The sequence below is a fragment of the Pecten maximus genome, chromosome 8, assembly GCF_902652985.1.
Source record: "Pecten maximus chromosome 8, xPecMax1.1, whole genome shotgun sequence".
Taxonomy (NCBI): domain Eukaryota; kingdom Metazoa; phylum Mollusca; class Bivalvia; order Pectinida; family Pectinidae; genus Pecten; species Pecten maximus.
Genome location: NC_047022.1, coordinates 23,061,864 through 23,087,574, shown reverse-complemented (window position 1 = coordinate 23,087,574; position 25,711 = coordinate 23,061,864). Strand labels below are relative to the sequence as shown.

General features: G+C 36.7%; 1 protein-coding gene across 1 annotated transcript in view; it reads right to left on the bottom strand.

Annotated features, from left to right (window-relative positions):
* The window catches only part of LOC117332824 (matrix metalloproteinase-2-like), a 76,205-nt gene extending 53,749 nt beyond the window's left edge, over positions 1–22,456 (bottom strand). The window contains exons 1-2 of the mRNA XM_033891871.1: positions 22,351–22,456; positions 2,203–2,363 (exon numbers count right to left, since the gene is read on the bottom strand). The gene's annotated coding sequence lies outside the window, so the exon portion shown is untranslated. The remainder of the gene's footprint in view (positions 1–2,202; positions 2,364–22,350) is intronic.
* Positions 22,457–25,711: the final 3,255 nt, after the last annotated feature.

Genomic DNA, 25,711 nt, shown 5'->3' with positions numbered 1-25,711 from the left:
AGTCCTTACCTATCCCGTGCCAATTTTGTTTTATAGGAATTATTGACTGCGAGGTTGGAAATGTGACAAGGTCCTGTGTAAGTTTCCGTGGCGTTTCAGTGTGACAGCACTTTTTTGACTGGCCTCCTTTGCTGTTGCGACAACCGAAAATTTGCAAGTATGTAGAAGCGAAAAAAAACAACTAGCTAACAATTCATCGAAGTAATATCCATCTATATCAGTAATTGTTAAAATCACAATTTTCTTCAATGTTGAAAAAGTCATACTTTGATTTGTTAATTGGTTTCCAGTTGACACCTTAAGTGTAATGTAAGTGATTTCTTAATCCTAACTTTCATTACGTCTGCCATTGTTCATACGTTTTTACACAAAGATAACCCTTCAGCTCTCTAACATTCACGCGGCCATTTTCCAATTATATAATACATGCTCAGCTTTCTTCTCTACATTTTCAATGGATAATATTTACATTTGTCTGGCATTGTCACTATATAGTCTGTTTGAGAGCTCTGGCATTGATGTACGTTTAAATGCCATCCATCACGTGCTACACTTATCAGCGTATTAATACAACACAACCCGGAACTACAATATCCAGGATAATTAAGTTTAACGACTAATTATTTTGTTTACATTATTTGTTATCAAAAATATGCCTTTGCGCATTACGTTGATAATAGAATGATTAAAAAATTCATTTTTTTTTTAATTTTCCATGTACTATTTTGTTTGCCAAAAAGCACGCGACCATGTTCCGGCTGTTCCAAAATAAAACAAAGTAAATATAGATTATATCTAGTAAATATAGATTATATATAGTAAATATAGATTATATATATAGACTTATATGAAGTTATTATTGTCATTCAATATAACAAAATGAATGCCTGAGTGATAGTATTCTAAAAAGGCTGAGACAATGGTTAAATTATAGACCTCGCAGGACCACGTGATTGATTCAGATCGCGGCTGGACAGAAGATCGATAGAAGTTCTACCCCCAGGGTGACATTAGAGACCAGCCCGTCCGGACGAGCTCTGATTTCAGGGTCTGGATCGAAATATACGCATATCATATTTCATATAACATCAATATTCTGTCTGCTGTATATATTACGACTGTGGTATTCAGTTATGTGGCTCTGTCGCAGTTGTACACGCACTTTGATTTGTCAATGATAGTGGTGGGTATGCACGCGCTTCGATTATTTCACTCCAAGAGTTGCTCAGTGATATTGGTGATGATTTGGGAAACCGATCCCAGAATGCATTTCAGACCCATGTATGCATATCTATAAAAACTGGACACTAGTTAATGTTTTGTAAAGATAAGTTTAGCTGCATTCAGTTATTGAATTATAATAAAATATTCCAGTTCTAACCATTCCTACATCTTGTGTATTTCATCATGATGGCGATATTATTTTTATCGATAAATTACACTGGATTTGTTTTGCAGTTTCCGTGCATTTTGTTGCCTACAAAATATAGTCTACATCACAACAAAAGTTTTAAAATTGATAAATTAGCTGTTTTAGACAGTTTTTTCCAATCCAATAGTAGGAAAGCGATTTCCTGTTGATTGGATGCCGATCACAGTTTACCATGTTCTCCCCTGAATACTCGGAAGTGACGTACACCGATGTGCTTGTTTTGATAGTCATTCACAAAGATTGTCTACAACGTAGACTGTAAGTTTTCAAGAACAGAAATATCTTTTTTTTTTACAATTAGGGACACCGCCGTCTGAAATGATTGAACAGAGAACCGGCTGTCCAACCGTCATATAATTTGTTAGTCACAAGAAAGATAGGAATCCACAGACTTCTGTAAACTCAGTAAAATCATTTGGTCCATATAATGGTTCTGTATATAAATTTAATAATTTAATGTAGAAAACAAAAAACTATATTACTTGTTTTTATTCCTTTATCATTCTTTGACAATATTGTATCAAAAACTGTAATTTGTATGTGTATATGATCCAAGTAATTCAGGCGTATCATCCATGCCATTGGACACCGTTTTATTTGTTTTCTGTTTTCAAAAGAAAAACTAAATTTCTGATTCATATCATATTAACAATTAGGGGTCATCTGGTTCCAATCTGTTCTCTACAACAAGAATGACACACATACGTATATAAATTCCTGTGATCTTTTTGAAATATTGCACTAGAACTTAAATTAAATAATCAACTTACTTTTTCTGTAATTTGTCATCTCATGCCCTTTGACCCCTGTCGAGCAAACCATTTTCCGTATCCGGCTGCACGTCATCTGGCCCGGCTGACGATGACGCCAAACATCATCCATTTCGACCCAATACCGACACCAAACTGTTGCTGGCATTCTCAAAACAGTTCTGTAAAACATAAAAAAAACCATAACGATATAACTCGATTGGACTGTATGATGATTTATCTTCGCTGTAATTGACGATACCGATACCACTGGCCGGCGGCTGCCCATCGCACCGCGGACATTTGAATAATGAAAACGGCTTCAAGAAAATTGGAAAATGTCATAATATGATGTGATATGATTACAGTGGAAAACAAAAATCAATGGAGCCGGACAAGTTCCCAAGCATCAGTTATCTAAGGTTATCTTCCTAGTTTATTTTGTGAAATTTTACATCAATCCCAGCCCACCGATAGGACAGCGGGATCAATGCTAACTCTTGTTCAATTAACGGCCGCCAGTTCCCGTCGCAACGGCCCTAATTTGAAACGAAAAAACAAACATGAAATGCTACTGCGGATGGGCAAATCTGATTAATAAACACTAGATATAACCAATGTTTACGTTTATAGTTTGTATTCCGTATGATGGCACTGCCTAAGGACCATGCAGGATTTATTAGCCATGATATTACTGACGGGACGTTTCAAAGCGAAGAATGCCGGGATAAGTCACGTGGCTTGCATCACGCCATGTCTATGTGCATTACAGAAATCAATGTGAAAGGAAACATATTTCCTAGAAAGCTTGTTGCTTCCCTTTCGGTTTTACGACTTAATATTTATCTTGAACAGATAATTATAGACATAGGAAGTTGATATTAGATTCGGAATACCATCGAAATATACACGTCGGGATGAATTGTCGTTTTTATGGAGCATATTTATAAAACAGATACATGCAATGGTCAATTTCGAAAAATTCTGTCTGCTAAAAAATAAAATTGATCACCATATTTCATACAGTCTTGTAGCGAGGGGCTTGAAAGCAGTGATCATCCTTTAAACAACAACATAACAGGCCTTTTCGGGATTATTAACGCAACATATAAGTAGTATAAAAAGATAGACATGAAAATAAAAAGGGCCGCGATTGCTTAGTCGGTGAAAGCGCCGTACACGTAACGCGGTGACGGTTTGGTTTGAATTAGTCTTGATATCCTATCAACAACTTAGGTCTCTCCAGTGTGCGGAATGTATGCGTAAGGTGTATGCGTGTCTCAGATGATGAGGTGCTTGGTACGACTCTCCCTACCCGTGTCGGTTTGTGTTTCTCGGGAAACTGAGGAACTGGCCGATCAGTGTTATCGTGGTTGTTTCCTTGGGTCAGACACTTTACTTTATTGCTCAGGATGGCATGCGACGGGCCTTCCGTATGTTTTTCAGTGAGGTAGTCACTGACTACTACAAGTTCACCAGTCGATAAACTCAGCAAACAAACAAATATTCATAGTTAAGGCGTGATTACCCTACACTGAAATTGAGTTGAAATGGATTGAATTTTAATCCTTGACCATGTGATATTTAATATTATCGACTGTTCTGTTGTAAAGATATGAAGTTTAATGGTAAAATGTGTTTTAACTGTATATATTCATTGTATGAAAACATGATACACCAACAAAAAGCTATTATGCGTACCTTACCAACATACTACAAAAAGACAGTATGTTATTTCGTCACAGAACTTCATAAGTTATTTGATTTCATGTACATAGACAATTTCAAAGTAAACCCTATATGTTTTCAAATGATGCAGGCATTGTTTGTGTGTGGGATCATGTAGGGACTCGGTGCAAGTTCCAAACTCCATACACACGTATGGTGGACTCGGACAGTTTAAACCAAGTTTCTGTTAAATATAGCATTCATTTTGACCAGTTTCACGTGATTTTAAATAGCTTCTCTACAACACAGATCCGAGTCCTCTCCGTTTCTTGTCGTCTATTTTGCCGTTTCTAAATTTGAATAAAAATGTAAAAAATAATTTAGAATTCTAAAGGCATGGAACATGGAACCTTCACTACATTGATTAAACTTTATAAGTGCGTTCAGGGAGAGTATCTCAAATTCAACACCTCTCGGTCATTTCCGTCACGGCTCGCTTTCATTGACGGAATTAGCCGATCTTAAACCCAAAATATTCAAACGCTTTACTTTTAAACTGATTTAAGCAGACAGGCAATGCACTGTACTAAACCTATTTTTCTTTCAATATTCTCAGGGGTAGTTGTAAGACAAAATATTATTGAACTATAAGACAGCTCATTCCTTTTGTTGGCAAGAAAACAAACTTTAGTAGTTCACTAGGTACGTCTCTTTAGTTTTTTTAAGCCACATTTGCAAATTATCAATCCATAGTTGTGTTTTTGTGTTTCTAGCCAAACTTTACAATGAATACATAAATGACTAATACATAAATAAATGACTAATACATAAATAAATGACTAATACATAAATAAATTATTAATACATAAATAAATGATTAATACATAAATAAATGACTAATACATAAATAAATGACTGATACATAAATAAATGAATAATACATATAAATGAATAAATAAAAATAGATAATAAACGAAACAAAACAAAATGTTGGAATGAATGCAAATGATGAATGAAACTAAAGAACTGTGATAATTTAATAGAAGATCCGTAGATCATTATTCACCAGCGGATCCCCCCTCCCCTCCTTTTTTCGGAGGAGGACATTTTTTTCATAGCCTTAAAATGCCTTGTCGGCCCCCAGACACCTCGCCAACAAATTCGGCTCGCGCCTGCGGCGCTCGCATTATCACTAAATTTCCGAAATCCTGGATCCGCGCCTGGGAAACATGGTTTTGCCATATTTCTTGAGGATATCTCTGCGGCTGCCTATACAAGAAAAAAAAAATGAAAATGAAAATGGATGCTGTTCATATATTAATTTCACAGAAAGTAATGAAATTAATTTTCTCTAACGTATGCTCGCGATGATACCATGTTGTGGTTGTCATTTGTGGATAGATCTAAAAACATATATATAATTGAGAAATGGCTTCATATAAGTTTGAAAGCCTTTGCCCAATCCTTTTATATATATTGATGCAAATAAAACATGTTTTAATCAAATCGAAAAAAATATGGCCGAAAGTTGAAGCTTAATACAATGTATATATAAACGGTCACGCACGCGTAACACACTGCGATCTCCGATTTCTGATCCGTTAGCAAAACAAATGTTTTAAAAGTCTTTTATTTTTGTTTTAGTTCATGTTGACTTTATAAATATGCTGTATTAACGAAAAGTCAATAACTTTCTCTACACGAGCAAGTTACAAACTTTCGATATTATTCTCGCACATGAAAGTCACGTCAGATATAACTTTGAATGCATACATGAATTCGTGCAACTTACTCCCTAGACAACGATCCCGAATGATTGCAAATTTGCTATATTTATTTTCCGCCTGCCCTGGACCCGCTGGGGCCCCCCCAGACCCCTCGCAAAAAAAAAAAAAATCGTCTCGCGCCTTCGGCGCTCGCATTATCACTTAATTACTGGACCCCCCCCCCCCCCCCCCCTTTCGAAAATCCTGGATCCACGCCTGTTATTATAAGTTTATTTATATGAAATACGGTAATTATTATGTTGAGAAGAACATTAATGACTTGCTGTTACATGTATTGGGTTCGAGAGTCCAGAATTTGTTGGTTATAACAAATGGTGGCCCGCACCTGTTTTTGTCTCGAGCACGCTGTAATTAATAAAAGCAAGAGCTCTTCCCCTACACCTATGACGCAACATGTGCGCACTTGTAAATTCAATTAAAACGGCCCGACTCTGCCTGGCGTGCACGTGCTTGCATATTATACCGAGAACACTTACAAATCCAAATGATATTGTATATGAAATACTGTGACAAAAACAGAAAATACTGTGACAAATACTGTGACATACACAGAAAATACTGTGACACACAGAGAAAATACTGTGACATACACAGACAATACTGTGAGATATGACACACACAGAAAATACTGTGACAAATACTGTGACATACACAGAAAATACTGTGACATACACAGAAAATACTGTGACAAATACTGTGACATACACAGAAAATACTGTGACATACACAGAAAATACTGTGACAAATACTGTGACATACACAGAAAATACTGTGACAAATACTGTGACATACACAGAAAATACTGTGACAAATACTGTGACATACACAGAAAATACTGTGACACACACATTTGCACATCATATATACAAAAAATAAAATAAAATGTTCACCCGTATTATTAAATGATTATTCAGATATCATTCATTAGAAGATGACCAATACTATATATATGACCATGGATAATTAACACCAGCTGACCCTAAATGAAAAATACAATACATGTACATAGTTTAATTTTCAACCCAATCAGTTTGTTCCGAAAACGTGTATTATTTTTACATGTACTTATTATTTTCCTTCGTGAACATGTGATATGGTTATGTTTTAGTTTGTTTGTTTTTTAACATTTTATTTGATGTTGTTTCGACTGAATCAGCTATACGTTTGACACCAAATTGACCTTCCGTTCCGTCATCGCTTTGAAGAGTTGTGTGAACAATGACGAGTCACCCCTCCAGGTCACCCGTATGTTACGTCATTATGACACATGAATGCGGTGGCAGAACTGTTGAGTGATAAGTCCGGAAAATGAGGGTCGGCAAGTGATCTGAAGTAATCGGAGATCATATCAATGATGTTCCAACCTAGGATGGGAACAAACCCGGACGTGTAAAGGGGAATAACTGTGATGATTTATGAAAACTTCTCATTTCCGTCCGACTTTTTAAACGATGTTGGGTTACAAGTGCTTTTGAGATTTTCTGATGTAATAGGTTCAGACATGACTCAAAACCAATTGATCGAGCTGTCATCCTGTCTGAATAAGACAATTTGATGTCCACAATTTACATGCAATAAATTATTATATATTTCTACATATGGAAATTCGGTGGGTAATGTGAAGCGTATTGAGTCATTGTGATAAACCACCGGTGACACGGTCCAAGAAGATGTGTATTAATATACATATTATACATTTGTCAATTTCAGCAATGGTAAAAAAATCTTTCATTTAAAAAATTGTTGATTTGAAATTGTGAATACATGTAATTAAGTCACGCGGTCATTGTTTATTAAAGTTTCTTTTTAGTGCAATAGGCGAGGCATGTTATGTCTTAGCATAGATGTTATGATCTTTGTATTTGTACCAAAATTATTTTAAAATCTAAAATATTTCCTAGAATGTTTAACTGTGGGTCACGTGCATCTAAATATATTTATATATATATATTTCTCTCGGTACAACTACGACAGGAAATTCAAATCTATATCTTCGGACCACCAACACATAGTGTATATGATACATTGTGCTAATGAATAGATGTATAACATAGTAACACAAATGACGAAGAAAGACAACTTTTTGACTCGTGCCCTGACCGGGCCTCGAACTCACGATCTACGGCACCCAATCGCCTAGCCAGAAATACCTCCAGCTTATACCGCTGCGCCACATCGGCGTTCTTAAAAAAGAACGTTTCAATGATCCGAAGATATAGATTTGAATTTCCTGTCGTAGTTGTACCGAGAGAAATATTTATAACATATGTACAATTCGTATCCATGTATGAAAATACATTGCGATCCAGGTATTCATATAATCTAATAGACGACGTACGTCAGGACAACAATTGTTCTCGTCGTACGACAGAACACAAATTGTTCTCGTACCTCAGGACAGCAATTGTTCTCGTCGTACCTCAGGACAGCAATTGTTCTCGTCGTACGTCAGGACACAAATTGTTCTCGTACCTCAGGGCACCAATTGTTCTCGTCGTACGTCAGGACACAAATTGCTCTCGTCGTACGCCAGGACAGCAATTGTTCTCGTCGTACGTCAGGACAGCAATTGTTCTCGTCGTACGTCAGGACAACAATTGTTCTCGTCGTACGTCAGGACAGCAATTGTTCTCGTCGTACGTCAGGACAGCAATTGTTCTACTCGTACGTCAGGACAGCAATTGTTCTACTCGTACGCCAGAACACCAATTGTTCTCGTCGTACGTCAGGACAGCAATTGTTCTACTCGTACGTCAGGACAGCAATTGTTCTCGTCGTACGTCAGGACAGCAATTGTTCTACTCGTCCGTCAGGACAGCAATTGTTCTCGTCGTACGTCAGGACAGCAATTGTTCTCGTTGCACGTCAGAACACCAATTGTTCTCGTACGTCAGGACACCAATTGTTCTCGTCGTACGTTAGGACAGCAATTGTTCTCGTCGTACGTCAGAACACCAATTGTTCTCGTCGTACGTCAGGACACCAATTGTTCTCGTCGTACGTCAAGACAGCAATTGTTCTCGTCGTACGTCAGGACAGCAATTGTTCTCGTCGTACGTCAGGACACCAATTGTTCTCGTCGTACGTCAGGACACCAATTGTTCTCGTCGTACGTCAGGACAGAATTGTTCTCATCGTACGTCAGGACAACAATTGTTCTCGTCGTACGTCAGGACAGCAATTGTTCTCGTCGTACGTCAGGACAGCAATTGTTCTCGTCGTACGTCAGGACAGCAATTGTTCTCGTCGTACGTCAGGACAGCAATTGTTCTCGTCGTACGTCAGGACACCAATTGTTCTACTCGTACGTCAGGACAGCAATTGTTCTCGTCGTACGTCAGGACAACAATTGTTCTACTCGTAAGTCAGGACAGCAATTGTTCTCGTCGTACGTCAGGACAGCAATTGTTCTACTCGTACGTCAGGACACCAATTGTTCTCGTCGTACGTCAGGACAACAATTGTTCTACTCGTACGTCAGGACAGCAATTGTTCTCATCGTACGTCAGGACAGCAATTGTTCTCGTCGTACGTCAGGACAGCAATTGTTCTCGTCGTACGTCAGGACAGCAATTGTTCTCGTCGTACGTCAGGACAGCAATTGTTCTACTCGTACGTCAGGACACCAATTGTTCTACTCGTACGTCAGGACAACAATTGTTCTACTCGTACGTCAGGACAGCAATTGTTCTCGTCGTACGTCAGGACACCAATTGTTCTCGTCGTACGTCAAGACACCAATTGTTCTCGTCGTACGTCAGAACACCAATTTTTCTCGTCGAACGTCAGGACAGCAGTTGTTCTCGTCGTACGTCAGGACACAAATTGTTATCGTACGTCAGGACAACAATTGTTCTACTCGTACGTCAGGACAGCAATTGTTCTCGTCGTACGTCAGGACAGCAATTGTTCTACTCGTACGTCAGAACACAAATTGTTCTACTCGTACGTCAGGACAGCAATTGTTCTACTCGTACGTCAGGACAGCAATTGTTCTCGTCGTACGTCAGGACACCAAATGTACGAGTGTAGTTTCCTATTTACTTTTTGATAAAAAAAGTTATTAGGACATGAAAAGGGAAATAAGTTTGTTGATAAAGATCGATTATTTATATGTGTATTACTTGGACAGTAAAAACACTACACAATAGTGACATGTCAACGTTTTGCAACTCTACAACCTTAATATGGTCGTCCTTGGATGTGCAGTATGCATTGGTTAATGTTGGTATTGTTACATGTTTATCATTGTAACTAGGCATATTCTACACACGACATGCATATTTTTGTTTTTGTTTTTAAGGGTTGAACGTCCTCGCAACAGCCAGGGTCATATGCCGACGGATGTCAAAGAGACACCTAGAGTATGAAAACAAAGTACGGCAGACAGACTACTGAAGAAAGAAAGGAATGATTTAAGATTGACATGCAGATAAACAGAAGCTAGCGATAAAGGAAAAACATATAACGCCTTTCTGGTCCAAACAATCGGAGAAGATTATACTGTTTTCCTGCGTGACATAAATTGTAACATTTGAGCACTCCTAATTTTAACGTGTAAAACGAATCGTACTGTCGAACGGAATGCATCATGGCTTGGGAAATCGAAGGACTCGTATCTTCTCGCATGATATTATATACCAAGGGGAGCCTTTGGAATTGGAAGATGAAGGCTGTGATTTTATATGGCATCGAAATAATGTACAGGGTTGCTATTGATATTACTGCGGGGGAACGGAAACGCATTGTGTTCCTTCACGAGAGTTCATCGCTATTGTGCGAGAAGTATTTTCTGAATCTAAGATCCGTTTTTCTTTTCTTGTTTTTTCATGTTTTAATTATCATTATTATTCTCTTTTCTCGAACTTTAAATTGTGGCTTCGAATTCTAACAATGATGAACCGCTAAAGTCAGAAGATCCCCATAAACAGCTCACACTGGCACGGCCCAGCTCAGTGTTTAACTTTGAAACTTGAATGATAAGGTAACAAAGTGGCGACACATTTGCCTTTCACCTAGGCGGCCATGTTTCGATTTTCCGATCAGACGTGAAAAGGTATGGGGTCACCTGCCCGACCACGTGGTTTTCTCCGGAAGTTCTGGTTTCCTCCCACATTAACACCCCCGGGCGATTCTTTTTGGGCCAACATGAGTGATTTATGTAAGCTGGTACAGTCTGTTTCGCAATTGTTGTGAAATATATATAAATAAATTTTAAATTATCATTCAAACGGCACAAGGAGCTGAAGGTTTACTTCACAGTATTGTGCCATTAACTTATAATAGAAGTTATTACGTCTACGACGAAGTAATGTTCTCTCATTTCTACATGCGTATTTCTGATATCTCTTTCAGTTTTCTTCCTAATGTGACCTTGATACGTTCGTACTAATTCCCAAACCAGCATAACGGAATATGCAAATTAGCCGAACGACCTGGATATTGACACTATTTGCGTATTGTACAGTTGATGTTATACGATATGGTATTCCCCATGTATTTTAGCATCTTCTTACCGCTTCCGGTTACGAGCCCGTTTTTGTATGTCGACCGCGCCAATTTGTTAGCCGGCTACATCAAGTGTTGCTTACGTAGAAGGAAGATGATGTTACAACATACGGGCGCCACTCTGACGCCAACATACGTATTGGCGGGAAAATCCTATCTCATTCCACAGTCATCCATCACAGACTGGAGAAGTGATCGCTGTTGTTGTGTGATGTTTGAGTGTTAGATTGGCTGGCTAGAGCCGGTATTTACATGATATATGACATACATGTACACGAGATGTCCATTTCTCCGGATACACATTGCAGAAATTAATTAATCTCGGTGATGTATAGCTATCTATTGACAAAGGGTCTCGTGGAATTGGCTCTACCGGTCCGTATTGATCAAATGTTCATCTTCCGAACGTCCCTCGCTATTGGCTTTGCCGGTCCGTATTGATCAAATGTTCATCTTCCGAACTTCTCTCACTTTCCATTAAGAAAGTTATGATACTTCATATCAAAATATTATATGCGGAGGGAATTTAATCTATAAATTTGACATCGCATATTGACGTCGGATATTGTACTCTAACATTGATATCTAACGTTGGGATCATATCGGTATCAAAATAGAGATGTCTTACGATACAAAGAGTTCGTATAAATCTTACCGTCGCGACATTTTATCTATTAGGTATCAGAATTGCGGTTTTATTTCCCCATTGATATCTGATGTGTTTATATGAATTATGGAAATCAAACAATCGACTTCTACTGACGGCGTGATTGATTCTGAACAAATAAATAATGCAGTTATAATCTTTAGAACAGGAAAATCACACGGTTCGGAGAATTCTGGCTTCAAATCCTTATTCCTCCCGATATCATTGTTTTGTTGGGCAGAGAAGGGCAATTACATTCATGCTACCAACTCAGATTCATATTTTGCTGGGCAGGGAAAAGGTAACTACATTCATGCTACCAACTCAGATTTTGCTGTTTTAGCTTTGTCATGACATTTTGATTATTGCATTGCTGTATTATATATGCATTGAAACATTGAAACATGACATCGCAACTGGAATCTACATAACTTCAACATTGGTATTTAGAATGATAACATAAAGTTGAATCGTCCTTTTGTTTGGCAATAAACCATAATCAAAGTTGCCATGGCGTATCTTTTTCTCGGTTTTATTCAGTAATTTTACAAATTCAGTCTCTTGAAACGTTTTCATTTCCATTTAACCCAAAACTGTTTGCCATAACACGTGTTTAGACAATAAAAATGGACACGCGTAATAAACAGAAATATTGAACTTAAGACTCACCCAACCGTCACATGACTATACCTCTAACCGGAAGTGACGTATGCCATCCAATCCGCGACGAACTCCACAAAGAATGATTGGTTTGGGGTATTCGCAGGTTTACTATTTCTAACGTTTATTTTTTGTCTTCTTGGACATAAATAATGATATAAACCCGTTGAAATGTGCCATTAAAACTTGTTGTTTTGACGATTGATAGAATTTTGAAATTGATAGTTTCCTTCACACGTAACGCAGTCTACCCGCCATGTAGCGATGTTACATATTGTATTTCCTTGTCGACACTTTACAGACACTGCCCATCTCTCCCAGAGTACATTGTTCTACCAAGAAGCTGTTGTGTGATCTTTAAGCTTGTATGTTCGTGTTGATCAGCTTTATATAACATTAATTCCATTTAATTAAATAACCGTTTTAAATGTCATACTGCAAAGTTAAACACTAAAACAGACTACAGACTAAGCTGACTGTACATATTTCTAATGGCCAAAGCCAGAGTCATGCAGTCTTAGATGTTCTTTTTCTAGCATTCGTGTTCTAAGGACAAAAGCTCAATTTTTCAAGTCACATATCGTCAGTAGGTGAAAACAAATAATAAGAATGTTAAAACATTGACGCAAAAATTGGAGAAATGTTGTCTTCAATACCACAGTCTCCTTGTCGTACTGAAATATACAATAAAACGATAACATCTAAACAAAGCTCAGGGAGAAAAGTCTATGGACTGGGAATTAAGATGCCATGAATATGGAAATACGGACCGTCCGGAGCACAAGACACAGCATCTCTCATTGTATCTCAAAGTTATGTTAGCTAAATAGTCGTCGAATTAAGACCGATCTACAATTTATTTTTATCAATCAGCAAATCATTTATGAACACATTTATAAACATATTTTAGGTGTAATTTGTCTTATATGTGATTCAAATTGTTACAGTTTTGCTAAGTTAAACGTGGTTCTGAAATCATTCATGAGTATCACTATTTGAAGCTGATGATGTTGTGACAATGCCGGGCGTATTTTGACGACATGACATGTACAAAGCCATATTTTCAGTGCTGAACAACTTTCACGCGCGTTCGATTGAAAGGGATATGTAAAATGTATGTAAATCACGCTCCTGGCTATTTCTATCTCCTGGTAAAAGTGTATAGAATCCACAAGAACATACTTTTCACATTTCACACAATAACCATTACGACCAGAACATCGTCAATATTATAATATGTAGAATTGTATTGGAGATAACTCTATCCCTCTTAGCGAGGCTATATGATAATAATAAAACGAAGGGCGATTCTATGTAAATCCCTCGGGATCTATAGAAATCGATTCTCCATGGTAACAGATGACCTTGATCCTTAATATGCATATAGTCAAATAGGCTCGTAAACTTTTAGTAGGTTTGACGAATACAAAGACTGTGATGAGAGAAACATGACTATAAAATGCAGAGATGGCGTTTTACGGGATCAATAGGGAAGAGACGCCTGGCTGTAGAAACGTACAAACGATTGTCGGTAAAATCAAAAGTAACTAGTACTAACGATTGTCGGTGAAATTAACGTAAACGATTGTCGGTGAAATTAACGTAAACGATTGTCGGTGAAATTAACGTAAACGATTGTCGATGAAACTACGTAAACGATTGTCGATGATATTAACGTAAACGATTGTCGATGATATTAACGTAAACGATTGTCGATAAAATTTACGTAAACAATTGTCGATGAAATTAACGTAAACGATTGTCGATGAAACTACGTAAACGATTGTCGATGATATTAACGTAAACGATTGTCGATGATATTAACGTAAACGATTGTCGATGAAACTACGTAAACGATTGTCGATGATATTAACGTAAACGATTGTCGATGAAATTAACGTAAACGATTGTCGATTAAATTAACGTAAACGATTGTCGATGTAATTAACGTAAACGAATTGTCGATGAAATTAACGTAAACGACTGTCGATGTAATTAACGTAAACGAATTGTCGATGAAATTAACGTAAACGATTGTTGATGAAACTACGTAACCAATAATCGATGAAATTAACATAAACGATTGTCGACGAATTAAAAAAACACACGCTTGTATGCGAAAATCAAACTAGATACGTTTTCGGTGAAAAAAAACAAAACAAAACTTTTTAACTATAAGCGTCTGCGATGAAAATAAACCTAGAAACCTCTGTCGGTGAAATCAGAGTAGAAACGAGAGTTGGTGAAAGGAAAGCCGTAATACATGTAGAGAATACTTTCAAATTACACGACAACTTCAATGTCCACACATTAAATTTGTGATATAGTATAATAATACCGTTATTTACACAAATTATTCTGACAGTTTTCTTACACCTTTATTCGGAGGTCAACGTTTTGTTTTTCATCTTACAACTTTATTCTGATGTTATTGGTTATTTTTCATCTTACACCTTTATTCGGAGGTCAACGTTTTATTTTTCATCTTACAGCTTTATTCTGATGTTAATTGTTTATTTTTCATCTTACACCTTTATTCGGATGTCAACGTTTTGTTTTTCATCTTACGATTGTTTCGCTATATATATAAAAGCAATATCCCAAAATGGTGTGCACAAGATATGGGATCTTAAGATTCCATATTCTGTGTAAAAGACGATATATTATGTATTTGGAATTCATTTAAAATGATCCCGTGTAATGGCATGAAGAAGATTCTTTTTAATGTCCCTAAGCATAAGACATGGGATATATATAAGATCCCCACCCCTTCCTCCTCTGTTTCTGTTAGGAGGGACGGGAGTTTAACCTATTTTGGCAATTTCCTGTACATGTACTATGTATATGAAAAAGCATCCCGATTTACTGTGATTGTCCTCAATACTTGTACTGTGTGGGTTTGATAGAACGACAGCATCAAGTTAATTTTATACTCTAAGAAATGTCACAAAAGTGAACTTATATATATAACGTAGAAACACCAATGACGAAGAAAGATAGGTTTATGACTCTTTCCCTAACCGGGCCACGTACTATCTACGACACCTAATCGCCTAGCCAGAAATACCCACATCTTATACCACTCCACTACATCCACGTTCTTATACAAACAATTATTTGTAAAAGCTCCCAATTAGCTGGACTTTTGATGTAATTTTTGATTTTGTATTCTTCATTATCTTAGAATGATCTACATTACAAACTCTCCTGTGTAAAAAGGCAACACATTTGGCTTAGCATTGTTCACGAGGTAGGACATGTCTAAATGCACGTGTATGTATACATATTCCCCGATCACTGTATCGTTATGTTCAAACGTTTCGGAATCCAAATTCTCATTAAGTGTGTTCGTATCAAAATTACATTTGTTGTAACACTATGTCCCGCATGATTGTCGTTACAGATCGGGTCAATCACCAGCTTCTCATCGCCTCTTAGACGTATTTAGTCAATTTACCAATTTCCTGAGATTTGCTGTAATGAATTGAACAAGCCAGGGTTTAATTTGGCCGAGGAGTTCCACATCGATCCCGGGACATCGGGCACAATGTTATCAGATTGTCTACGCTCATTTTCCGCATCAAACACCTTCATTATGCATCCGTCTTTTCAAATGCGTAAGCGGCCTAATTTACCGTGCCCACAAACTCCCTCCGGACGCCGGAGAGTTCCGATACTACAATGGACGTACGACTGACATGATCGTATTGACAAAACGCGGTAATATGTTACGACTGAGAGGAGTTAGAAACAGCCATTAATCCAATTTGTTGATATTTGGCCTTTTTGGATGAGCGCGAGTCTTTCAGACTGCAAACTAGCATGATTGGAAGGCATTATATTTGAAAGTGGATAGCCTGGAATGTGAGTCACGCGCAAGTAGAAAATGGCCGCCATTCATCACCAGAATGCGCGACTTAGTCGCGTACTTCAATGGTAATTGAATGTTTGGATTGGGACCTGATGTCACCTTCCTCATCTATCTAGATATTTATTCTACTTCCACGATAAAGTGTAACATTCGTCTTCACCATGACATCAAAGAAGGGTATCGATACATAATATTGAAAAATGTTTTCTCTTTTTCTTCAAATCTGAAGTTAAAATCTGTCCTTGCATGACACGGGAGACCACTACATATTAGAATAATGTTGTGTGTATTGTTTAATGTAACACCAAAACAAAATAGCCATTTTGATGGTCAGCTTAACGCGATTTAGTTTCTCTTAACATCACAACATATCTCTCGTAATTCATCGGTAGTCATCATCCGTGCTAACCTTGTTTGAAAAGGTGTTCCGATGTTTGCAGAAAACCATCCATTCTAATCCATCAATATTTGGGGATTTAAATCTTTAACTTGACAAATCCCATCTCTATTAGTCGACGTGTGATAGGCCGATTGGGTTACATATCCCTGTGGATTAAGCGAGGAAGAAGTGGTGTCGATAGAAACGTCTTGATGTCAGATTAACAATTGATTTGTCAATAAGTGATTAAACATCGGCAGCATTAAGGCGGTATGCTACTGTCCAATTTGATTATAATTGAAAACACGCCAAGTAGGCTGTGTGTTGTCCTTATTGCCCCTGTTTGTTCTAATTTCAGGGGTGTATTTTACTTGCTTTCGATTGAAGTCCTATCTCGCCCATCCTCGCACAGAAAGACCGGATATACATCTATCGGGAAAATCGAAAGTCGTCATAATAGGGATATACGGAAAACACATTGCAATGATATGATCTTATATTTTGGCGTGCCTAGACCACTTGTCTGGAATGTGAAGATGTTTTGGCAGTTCGTTGTGATCTCCGTCCCCTAATGGGACCCCCAGGGACCCTGGTTATAAACCCACGTGCTAATTTAGACTAAGCATGTATGGTTCAGTCCATAGTACTTCCTGAGGCCAAATAGTAACCGTCCTGGCCGATTTCTGGTTAGGAAATTATATATATATTCTGCTCTCAGATAGACATTTGATATTTTTTTGGCATGGAACTCAAACTCTTGTTCAAATGTTAAAGAACGTTTATACATCAGAATATTTAATTTTTTTCTGCAAAAATTATAGATTTATTACAAACACGTCTTCGAAGTTTTCTTCGGACTGGAAGTTCGACGTTTAGCCATTATGTATATATAAACTTTGTTACGATATTTAGTCAATCTCTAGTAGATGCCCACCAGATATACAAAATTAGCTATGAACACTTGATTGTAACCTCAGGTAATGATCCGAGGAGCGTGGTTCGACACTCCCTACCCGTGTCGGTTTGTGTTTTACGGGAAGCTGAGAAACAATTCAATTTATTTCCAAATATAGGATTCCAAGGTACATATAAATCATATATCAATTCATGCATACAAAATGGCAAATAGATCTGTGTTGTCATGATTGTGTCCTTGGTCAAGACTCGTTACCCTAATTGCTCTTGATTGCATGCGACGGGCCTTCCGAATGTTGTTCAGTGAGGTAATCACCAACTACTACAACTGTTAACGGGGCGATAGACCCAGCTAACAACATACTTCTATATCGTAAACGGATAATAAGGGTAGTATTATGGTCGAATGCATGTATCCATTACGGTAAAAATATGTACAAATTTACTGGCGTACAGGGACGTCAATGTTATCCCTGTTCCACGGATAAAATAAAAATAAAATCATCATTTTATATTGGCGTTATATACTATGTTAAATTAAACGACATAACGAAAAAAAAGTGATTTCAATTGAATGTCCATGTTTCACTTATACCCTTGTATTTGCAGTCGAATCCAGCTCGGTCCTCGACTTTATTCGGACGAACTTCTGAGGACAACCCCTGGAACATAAACGACATTTGGCAGGCTGTTAAGATCCGTTCCGATAGTAGCGTTCTTTGTAGGAGAAATTTTTAGATATCTGATAACAGGCGCCTAGTCTACTCCATGAAAAGTCCATACTTTTCTGGCTATTATTGCATTTAATACGGTTTCGAATAGTCTGTCTTCTGTCAGTGTGAGCAATACACTTTTAGCTGAGAATATAAATATACATTATTTTCGTCTATTCTTGTATAGTTATTATTTCAAATAGCGATACATACAAAATATAATGAGCATACACACTGTTATTTGAAATAAAAAGACAAAATGAAAACACTCTTTGGGCTGTTTTTTACCCCCAAAATAAGCACGAGCAACGTTTCAATTCACAGGTAAATCCATCTAAAAATTGGTTTACAATATCCGTGCGTCAGAAAAAAAGACCTCCACTTATTGTGAAATAAGCCAGTCGTTTTCACCAATTTAAATTTTCAAATGCACTAAATATTTGGCTCATGACGAAAAAAATAGATATTTAAGGTACATTCCGTAGAAACGCTTGCCATTTTCGTTTGCGTCTTTTTTTTATCATTATCATTACCATGATATTAAAAACAAACTACATGTAACAGTAAAAGTTGATATTTTGACTTTGTAAAATGGAATTTGAACACGACAAGAATAAAAAAAAAAGCGGCTTAGATTTCTATTCTGTAAAGAACAAAGAAAAAGTCAAAACGCAACAGTTTTACTTAAATCTATTTTTCAAAAGACATCAAAGTCACCACAGATAAACACTTGTTCACCCGACAAACAATCATCAAAGGATTGCGGCCTTTCTGTCGCCGGCCATATTGTCTCTTCGTACTATACACATGGTGCCAGTGGAATCACGTGCACACATTTCAATACACGGTAGTTAATTTGAAATGTTGAGATAATTACTCGATATTTCGAGAAGCTTATTCGAAAGTTTGAAGTTAGTACTCGACTTTGCGGCAATACGCTCCCATAGGACAAGTTTTATCACTGATTTATAATTAGTATACACCTTTTTCTTATTTAGAAAATTCGGAAAGTATGATAACATTTTTTTTTAATCTGTGCTGATAACATATTTTCTAATAACCATCATATATGTATTAAGTCCTTTTCCTGATTTTTATTGCCATAAATCAAAGCAAACATTAATGATTGGGCCCTTTCCTAAAGAATTACAAAGGTTCAATCAACATTTAGCACTTTTCTTCCTCTGAATAAGCAAAAAAGATTTTGGAATTTTTTTATTAGGTACACGGATAACATTTCTTTTACTAGTTAATATTTTTCGAACATTGATCCTGTATAAATCGTTCAGACTTTAACCTTGATAATTCTTTGAAGGAGATTAGGTGCCGAGAACGGAATCTGGTAATACAGTGAATGGCAGAGATTCAGAGATTTTGATTTAAACATATTTTATTTGTAATTTACAATTTGTTACAAAGGGATTGGGCACAAGTTTTCCAACTTATATTAAGCCCTCTCCCGATACAATTTTACATTGAGAGAAAATTCACATGATGGCAGTTTTATTTACATATTTACAATCTAATTTTATAAGAAATAGAGAGAAAGAGAGAGAGAGAGACAGAAGGAGAGGGAGACGGAGAGAGTGGCGGAGAGAAAGGGGAAGAGAGGGGGAGCTGGAGGGGGGAAAGAAGAGAGAGAGACAGAAAGAGATTTTATAAGATATTGATACAAATAATCTTATATATATGGGATATACATGTATATCTAAATACTTCATAAAGACAAATAGTTTTGTGGTAGACCTAAGCGGACTCGGGCAACAATCACTTTGGTACACAATTCGACTTTCCTTTCGTTCAAACTTGTCTAATGTCACAATGATTCAGAGATTTTGTTATCACTCAGGCGGTAGTAAATTTAGAGATGACCAAATTAATTACAAAATTACCATATTAGACAGAATCAAGAAATCTCCCAATTTATGCAAGTGTCATTCATCGCCGCCGTGATCGTCATCAATAACCAGTGGTTTGTTAAACCTGCGACACGTGATATCTATCTTCTGTAACAATCTGCTCCCAATTTTAAGAGTTGTCAATTTACGACGAGATATTAATCATATAATTACATTTTTTTTATTATCTCGCACGATTTTAATCATCTTTCTTTGTTCAATGTTAAATTTAGTCTGTTTTTCTCTTTGCTATATCTACCTCGTTGATACATAACCATGTTATTATTTTACATCTACATGAAACACAAAATTATTAAAACGGAATGATAAAATTAATATCGGGTGTACACAATGTTTTAATAATCATTTCTATTAAAAAAAAGTAATTTTGTGATTGTTATTTTCCCAAATTATTTCTCAGAAGATTTACAAACATATATATTTAGATTTGAGTGTCAAAACGTTTTGTTTGTTTGTTAATTCGAATGCGGTATGTCGTTACCTGGCTAAATGAAATAACCGGATAAACTTCAGGTCGCTCAATATTAAATTTAATGTATTTTCTATGCTTCTACCCCGGGACGTTCTGTTATGTCTCCCGAGTAAACGGACAAGCCGAGTTTAGCTATTAAATCAAATTTGTTTTCCTTATACATGTAGTTAAACCAGTTTCGTTTAATAGCTTAACGGTTTCAGAAGTAGAATCCTGACCAAAATACCATTAACAATTAGTTTTCCGTTAACGTTACTTTGAATTATCTGTAATGATAGCAATATCGAATGCGTACATACTAAATTACATATGCGCGGGGAAAATATCAAAGTAAAAAAAATATTTTGAAGTAGTTTTGTCTTTATAAGTTCGCGAACTGAAATTACAATTATACAGTGCATATATACAGTATAAATATTTGAAAAAATATCAGAATGTCATTTCTAAAATCTATAATGTTTTATGTATTTATTACGTTTTTCCTGTGTTTAAGGAATAATTTGTTGCTAATGAAACAGGCACGGATGACACGGCGACGAGAGACATTTCCCTTGTACATCTACATATGTACGTGTATTCTCAGAGGAGGAATTGAACATTAGCAGTTATCGGCTTACTGCAACCGAGCGAGGACAGTTAGTACGTGGCCGGACATGGTTAAAGAAGGAAGGTCATACGGCCTAGCTCTAGTACTGACTCTCTATATTACTCTGGTAATCACACGGACATAGAGTGACCAAGAGACATATTCAATAAAGGTCAATTTTTCGGCATAGCCGTATAATTTTCTTTTTGACCCGGATATGACGCGACAGGTGGCGTTACTGGTCAAGATGAAGTACATTATATGTGATTGGTCAATATAGCCGTAAATGCAAAATGCAGATATGCAGTTAAAAATGAAACAAAGTTAAGATTGAATGCAAGCTGAATAAGTGGATGAATCTTTTCAAATGACATATTAATAAAATTACATTCCTGATTCAAAACTAATTCAAACTGATATAATTTTGTTATCCGTGCTGAAACGCATTAGATCGTTAATTTATTTCACCAGCAGTTTTACATTATAACCACCAGCATTAAAACAATGCCGTTTATCTTTTTTAAAGCTATTTCTTGTGTAGAATGATCTTGGCTTTGTCAATTAATAACAGATGGAAAATTCAACTCAAGTTGTTAGTCATATATTTCTTTTAACAACTCACGTATTCACGCCGCATTAAACTGGTGTAGATTGTAAATATTTATAAAGATTGTACTTAACTTATATATCGACTGGTATAACAACAACCATAACTTAACATAACCGATATAACTAGACATAACCGATATAACTAGACATAACCGATGTAACTAAACATAACCGATAATACAACACGTTCAATCATTTACCTCCGTTTAACATTATGAATATATTTTAGCTTAAATGATAGACTGTGTGATTTGATTGAAGAGTTAAGTCCCGGCAATCGTATCTTGTATCGCTACAGGTCTAGTCCTAGATATACAATGCACACAACAAATCGCATGCATGGGCGGAGCTTGGTAACAATGCATATTGTGGTTTTAAGAAATCATAAATAATTGATAACTGTCGCCAGGAGTTTCAGTATTGATATTGTACTTACAATAACTCGAGGTCAAGGATGAATCCAGTCAGGACAGCTTTTTCTGATGTCCATCTTGAGCCGCAACTCATCCCGTCCGGGTTTGCCGTCCGACTCCGATCCGTGGACTAAGCGCGCCGCTACGGGTCCTGATGCTGCAACAAGCCTTTCCAAGCCGTGAAGATGCACAAGCGTTGCTATGCAATAAGAGAGCGCGCCTGGAGGGTTTCGTGCATTGGTGAACCATCGCCACTCGCTCATTATCGATATGACAAATCAGGATATCTCCTGAAATTCCGTCCTCCTTTTTTTACTTCCCGAAAAGCTCGTTTAATACTTATTAATCAACTTATATAATATGTCGTTTTCTTAGATAAAAGCTTATCTATACCTAGCATCAGAAAACATTGACTGCAAAGTGCCGCTTTTCATCGACAGTGAAATCCGTGTAGATTTATGTTATTTATCTTGTAGCTGCCGGGGGGATTTCATGTGAATATTCGCGATATCACTGGGAAATATTAAAACAAGATTAAGATAAAAATCTATTTATAGGTTATAGATAAGAGTATTTCTATAATGGAGCTGTACATGCATATAGATATCGCAAAATAAAAAGTCTGCATCATACGAATCTTTGTTGATTATATGTTATATTTCAGCAGAGTCACTAAGCGATCCAGACTTTTAATGTGAATATATGGTTTAGATGGTTTAATTATAAACATTTAAATGCCCTGCATGATAAATAAGTGTGATCGTGAAATTTAAACTTAAAAGAGTCGGCATTTTTATTTGCGAATACATAATTATGTAACACACATACAACTGCCGAAGGGAGACAGATTTTTACTTAGCCTAGAACTCACGATATTCAAAAACGTATACATACAGTTGTATATGATTTATATACATGTACTTTATATCTTCATTATACAGGGTTTAAAATGTCCCCACTAAATATTTCTCGGTTATCAACTCTTTTTTTTCGAGTAAGTATTGGAACTATATGAGTTTATTTTTAATAAATTTTAATTAATTGTATTTAAAGATATATATTGTGCACATCGTAAATGAACCCTACTTTGTTGTATATCCTTATGTAGCAACATTTATCTCACTCTTAAATATCTAGATCTGTCTTTCTTCTTGTCATTCTTCTTTGCTCTTCTTTCTTTATAATAATTATACGTATACCGTGTCGCTATCACAATCTTTGTAATATACATTTGTGGAGAGGGCTTTTATATGTTGGTAAAAACTTGTGCCCAATCCAATTATGTCTAAACAATAAACTACGTTCAACTCAACTACATGTATATGAGTGTTTCCCACGTGTCACCACACCTCAGAAACCCGTTCCAACTTTTTTGTTTAATTAACTATTGTTATGAAGTGATGACTGTTCACTTACTACATCATGTTACTGGCATATCATCGATATCCATATTGATCTCAAAGTTTGATGGTTTTATTTATTTAAAACTGTAAAACCGTAAGGGAAAAACACTTACTCTTAACTCTATGGACATGAATCTGTAAAATTCCGGAACGGTAGAAAAGCCAAGCTTGCTGTACTTAATAAACTGATATGAATCTTATCACTTAAAAAAATAATTGTAATGTTCAGTTTTCTCAATAATGTTACGGCAGCTTTAATATTTCGCCTTAAAAATCAATATTAAGGATAATACCATACACAATCTGGTTTGGCCATTTGTGTGTGTGTTTTTTCTTTCAAATAACATTCAAAATTCTTATTGAAACATAATAGTGATGCAAGTTATAAAAAAACTTCCCCCGTAAATTCATGCACAAATATAAGATTCCCTGCTGAACATCTAAAATTGCATGGCATGTAAGTGGTAAACTTTGGTCTCGACAAACACTTCTTTTTAAAGTACGTTTTTCTTTCAAATATTTGTATCGACATGTCGGTTAAATCCATTATTCTTTCTTGTTATATATTGTAATTATTTATATTTATTTATCAACTAAATATTTCGAGTGAACAAAGACATAATAGTAAGAAAAGAAAATCTGTGAAAAATGTTCAATGTTTGATATTTTATCGAGACAGAAACCACACTCCATACTAGCAGATAGATCGACCCCGGGGGCCCGTGTGTACCGCTGTCGGTGTTGTATGGCTTCGGGGTGATCCCGGCCCTACTACGTTGCGGGTTGCGTCCCTTTGATATGCCCTAATCCCGGACGATATGGTTTCCTTGAGGTTCCATAAGTCTGGTGGTGGAACGGCTTAGTATGGATGACGTCATCAGTTCAGCTCATGTAGGACTTCTCTTCAAAGTCAACTTGAAAGACATGTATGAGGAGATCTAACGATTAACGGATGGGTTTCTACCTATGTTTTTATCTACCTGGCGATGCCCTAAATTTTGGTATAAAAGTGGCAAGTGATCTTAGCCATTACACCATTTACAAAGTAAACTTCGACAAGACAACATATCAAGATGGAGATGACTCTGACCCGCAGCGATGCCGAGAAGCTGAGGAAACGACTGACAACCTCCAACATCCACTTCCGCCGCGCATGCCAACAGTTGATCCAACTGAATACACGCCTCCGCTCTTTGACCAACCGGTACCAGCGAGCAAAGGATGAGAACCGTCGCGCCTTCCGGTACAGTCTCCGACTCCGCCTTGCTCTGTTTGAGGGTACACGAAACATGTATTACGACTTCGCCATGACCAAGCTCGCCGCCATTAATGAAATCACGGGTATTCTCAACGGAATGACGGGCGACAACTCTGACGACGAATATGCCAACTACTACACAGAGAGTGATGACGTCAACGACAGCGGTTTTATGGAGGCCTGAGACCACAACCTATCCAGCATTCTGCTAAAACGGCCCTTTTTAGGGCCGCACACATTTACCCGAAAAGCCCCACTTGATGCTCGATATATACGCACATCTCAAATGCATGAAAAAGCATGCCCTTTTTAGCCTTCGATTTAAAATAATTGATAATTAGCCTTAATAAGCAGCACCGCTGATAGCTAAACCAACATTTCACCTCTACCCATTATATAATTACTAGCTAGTCAGTAGCGAAATCAACACGTGTTTTTGTTTGTGTAGAACGATACCAGGTAGTGTTGTTTTAACTCACTAGGGTCATTTTAATTAAAATACATGTACATTTTGTACCCATAAAATCAACGCTAAATATTAAAATAGTCTGTTTATAAGACAACAGAATAAAAGGAAAGCGAGATGTTCTTTCTCTTCCCACAGAATAAATATGATCTTTTAATTATTTTCTATTTAATCATATAATCATCGTACTTTATCCATACATTGTAGAAAGTGTACACGTAGGGATTTAAATAAGTGTGTTGGATATATTTCTATAT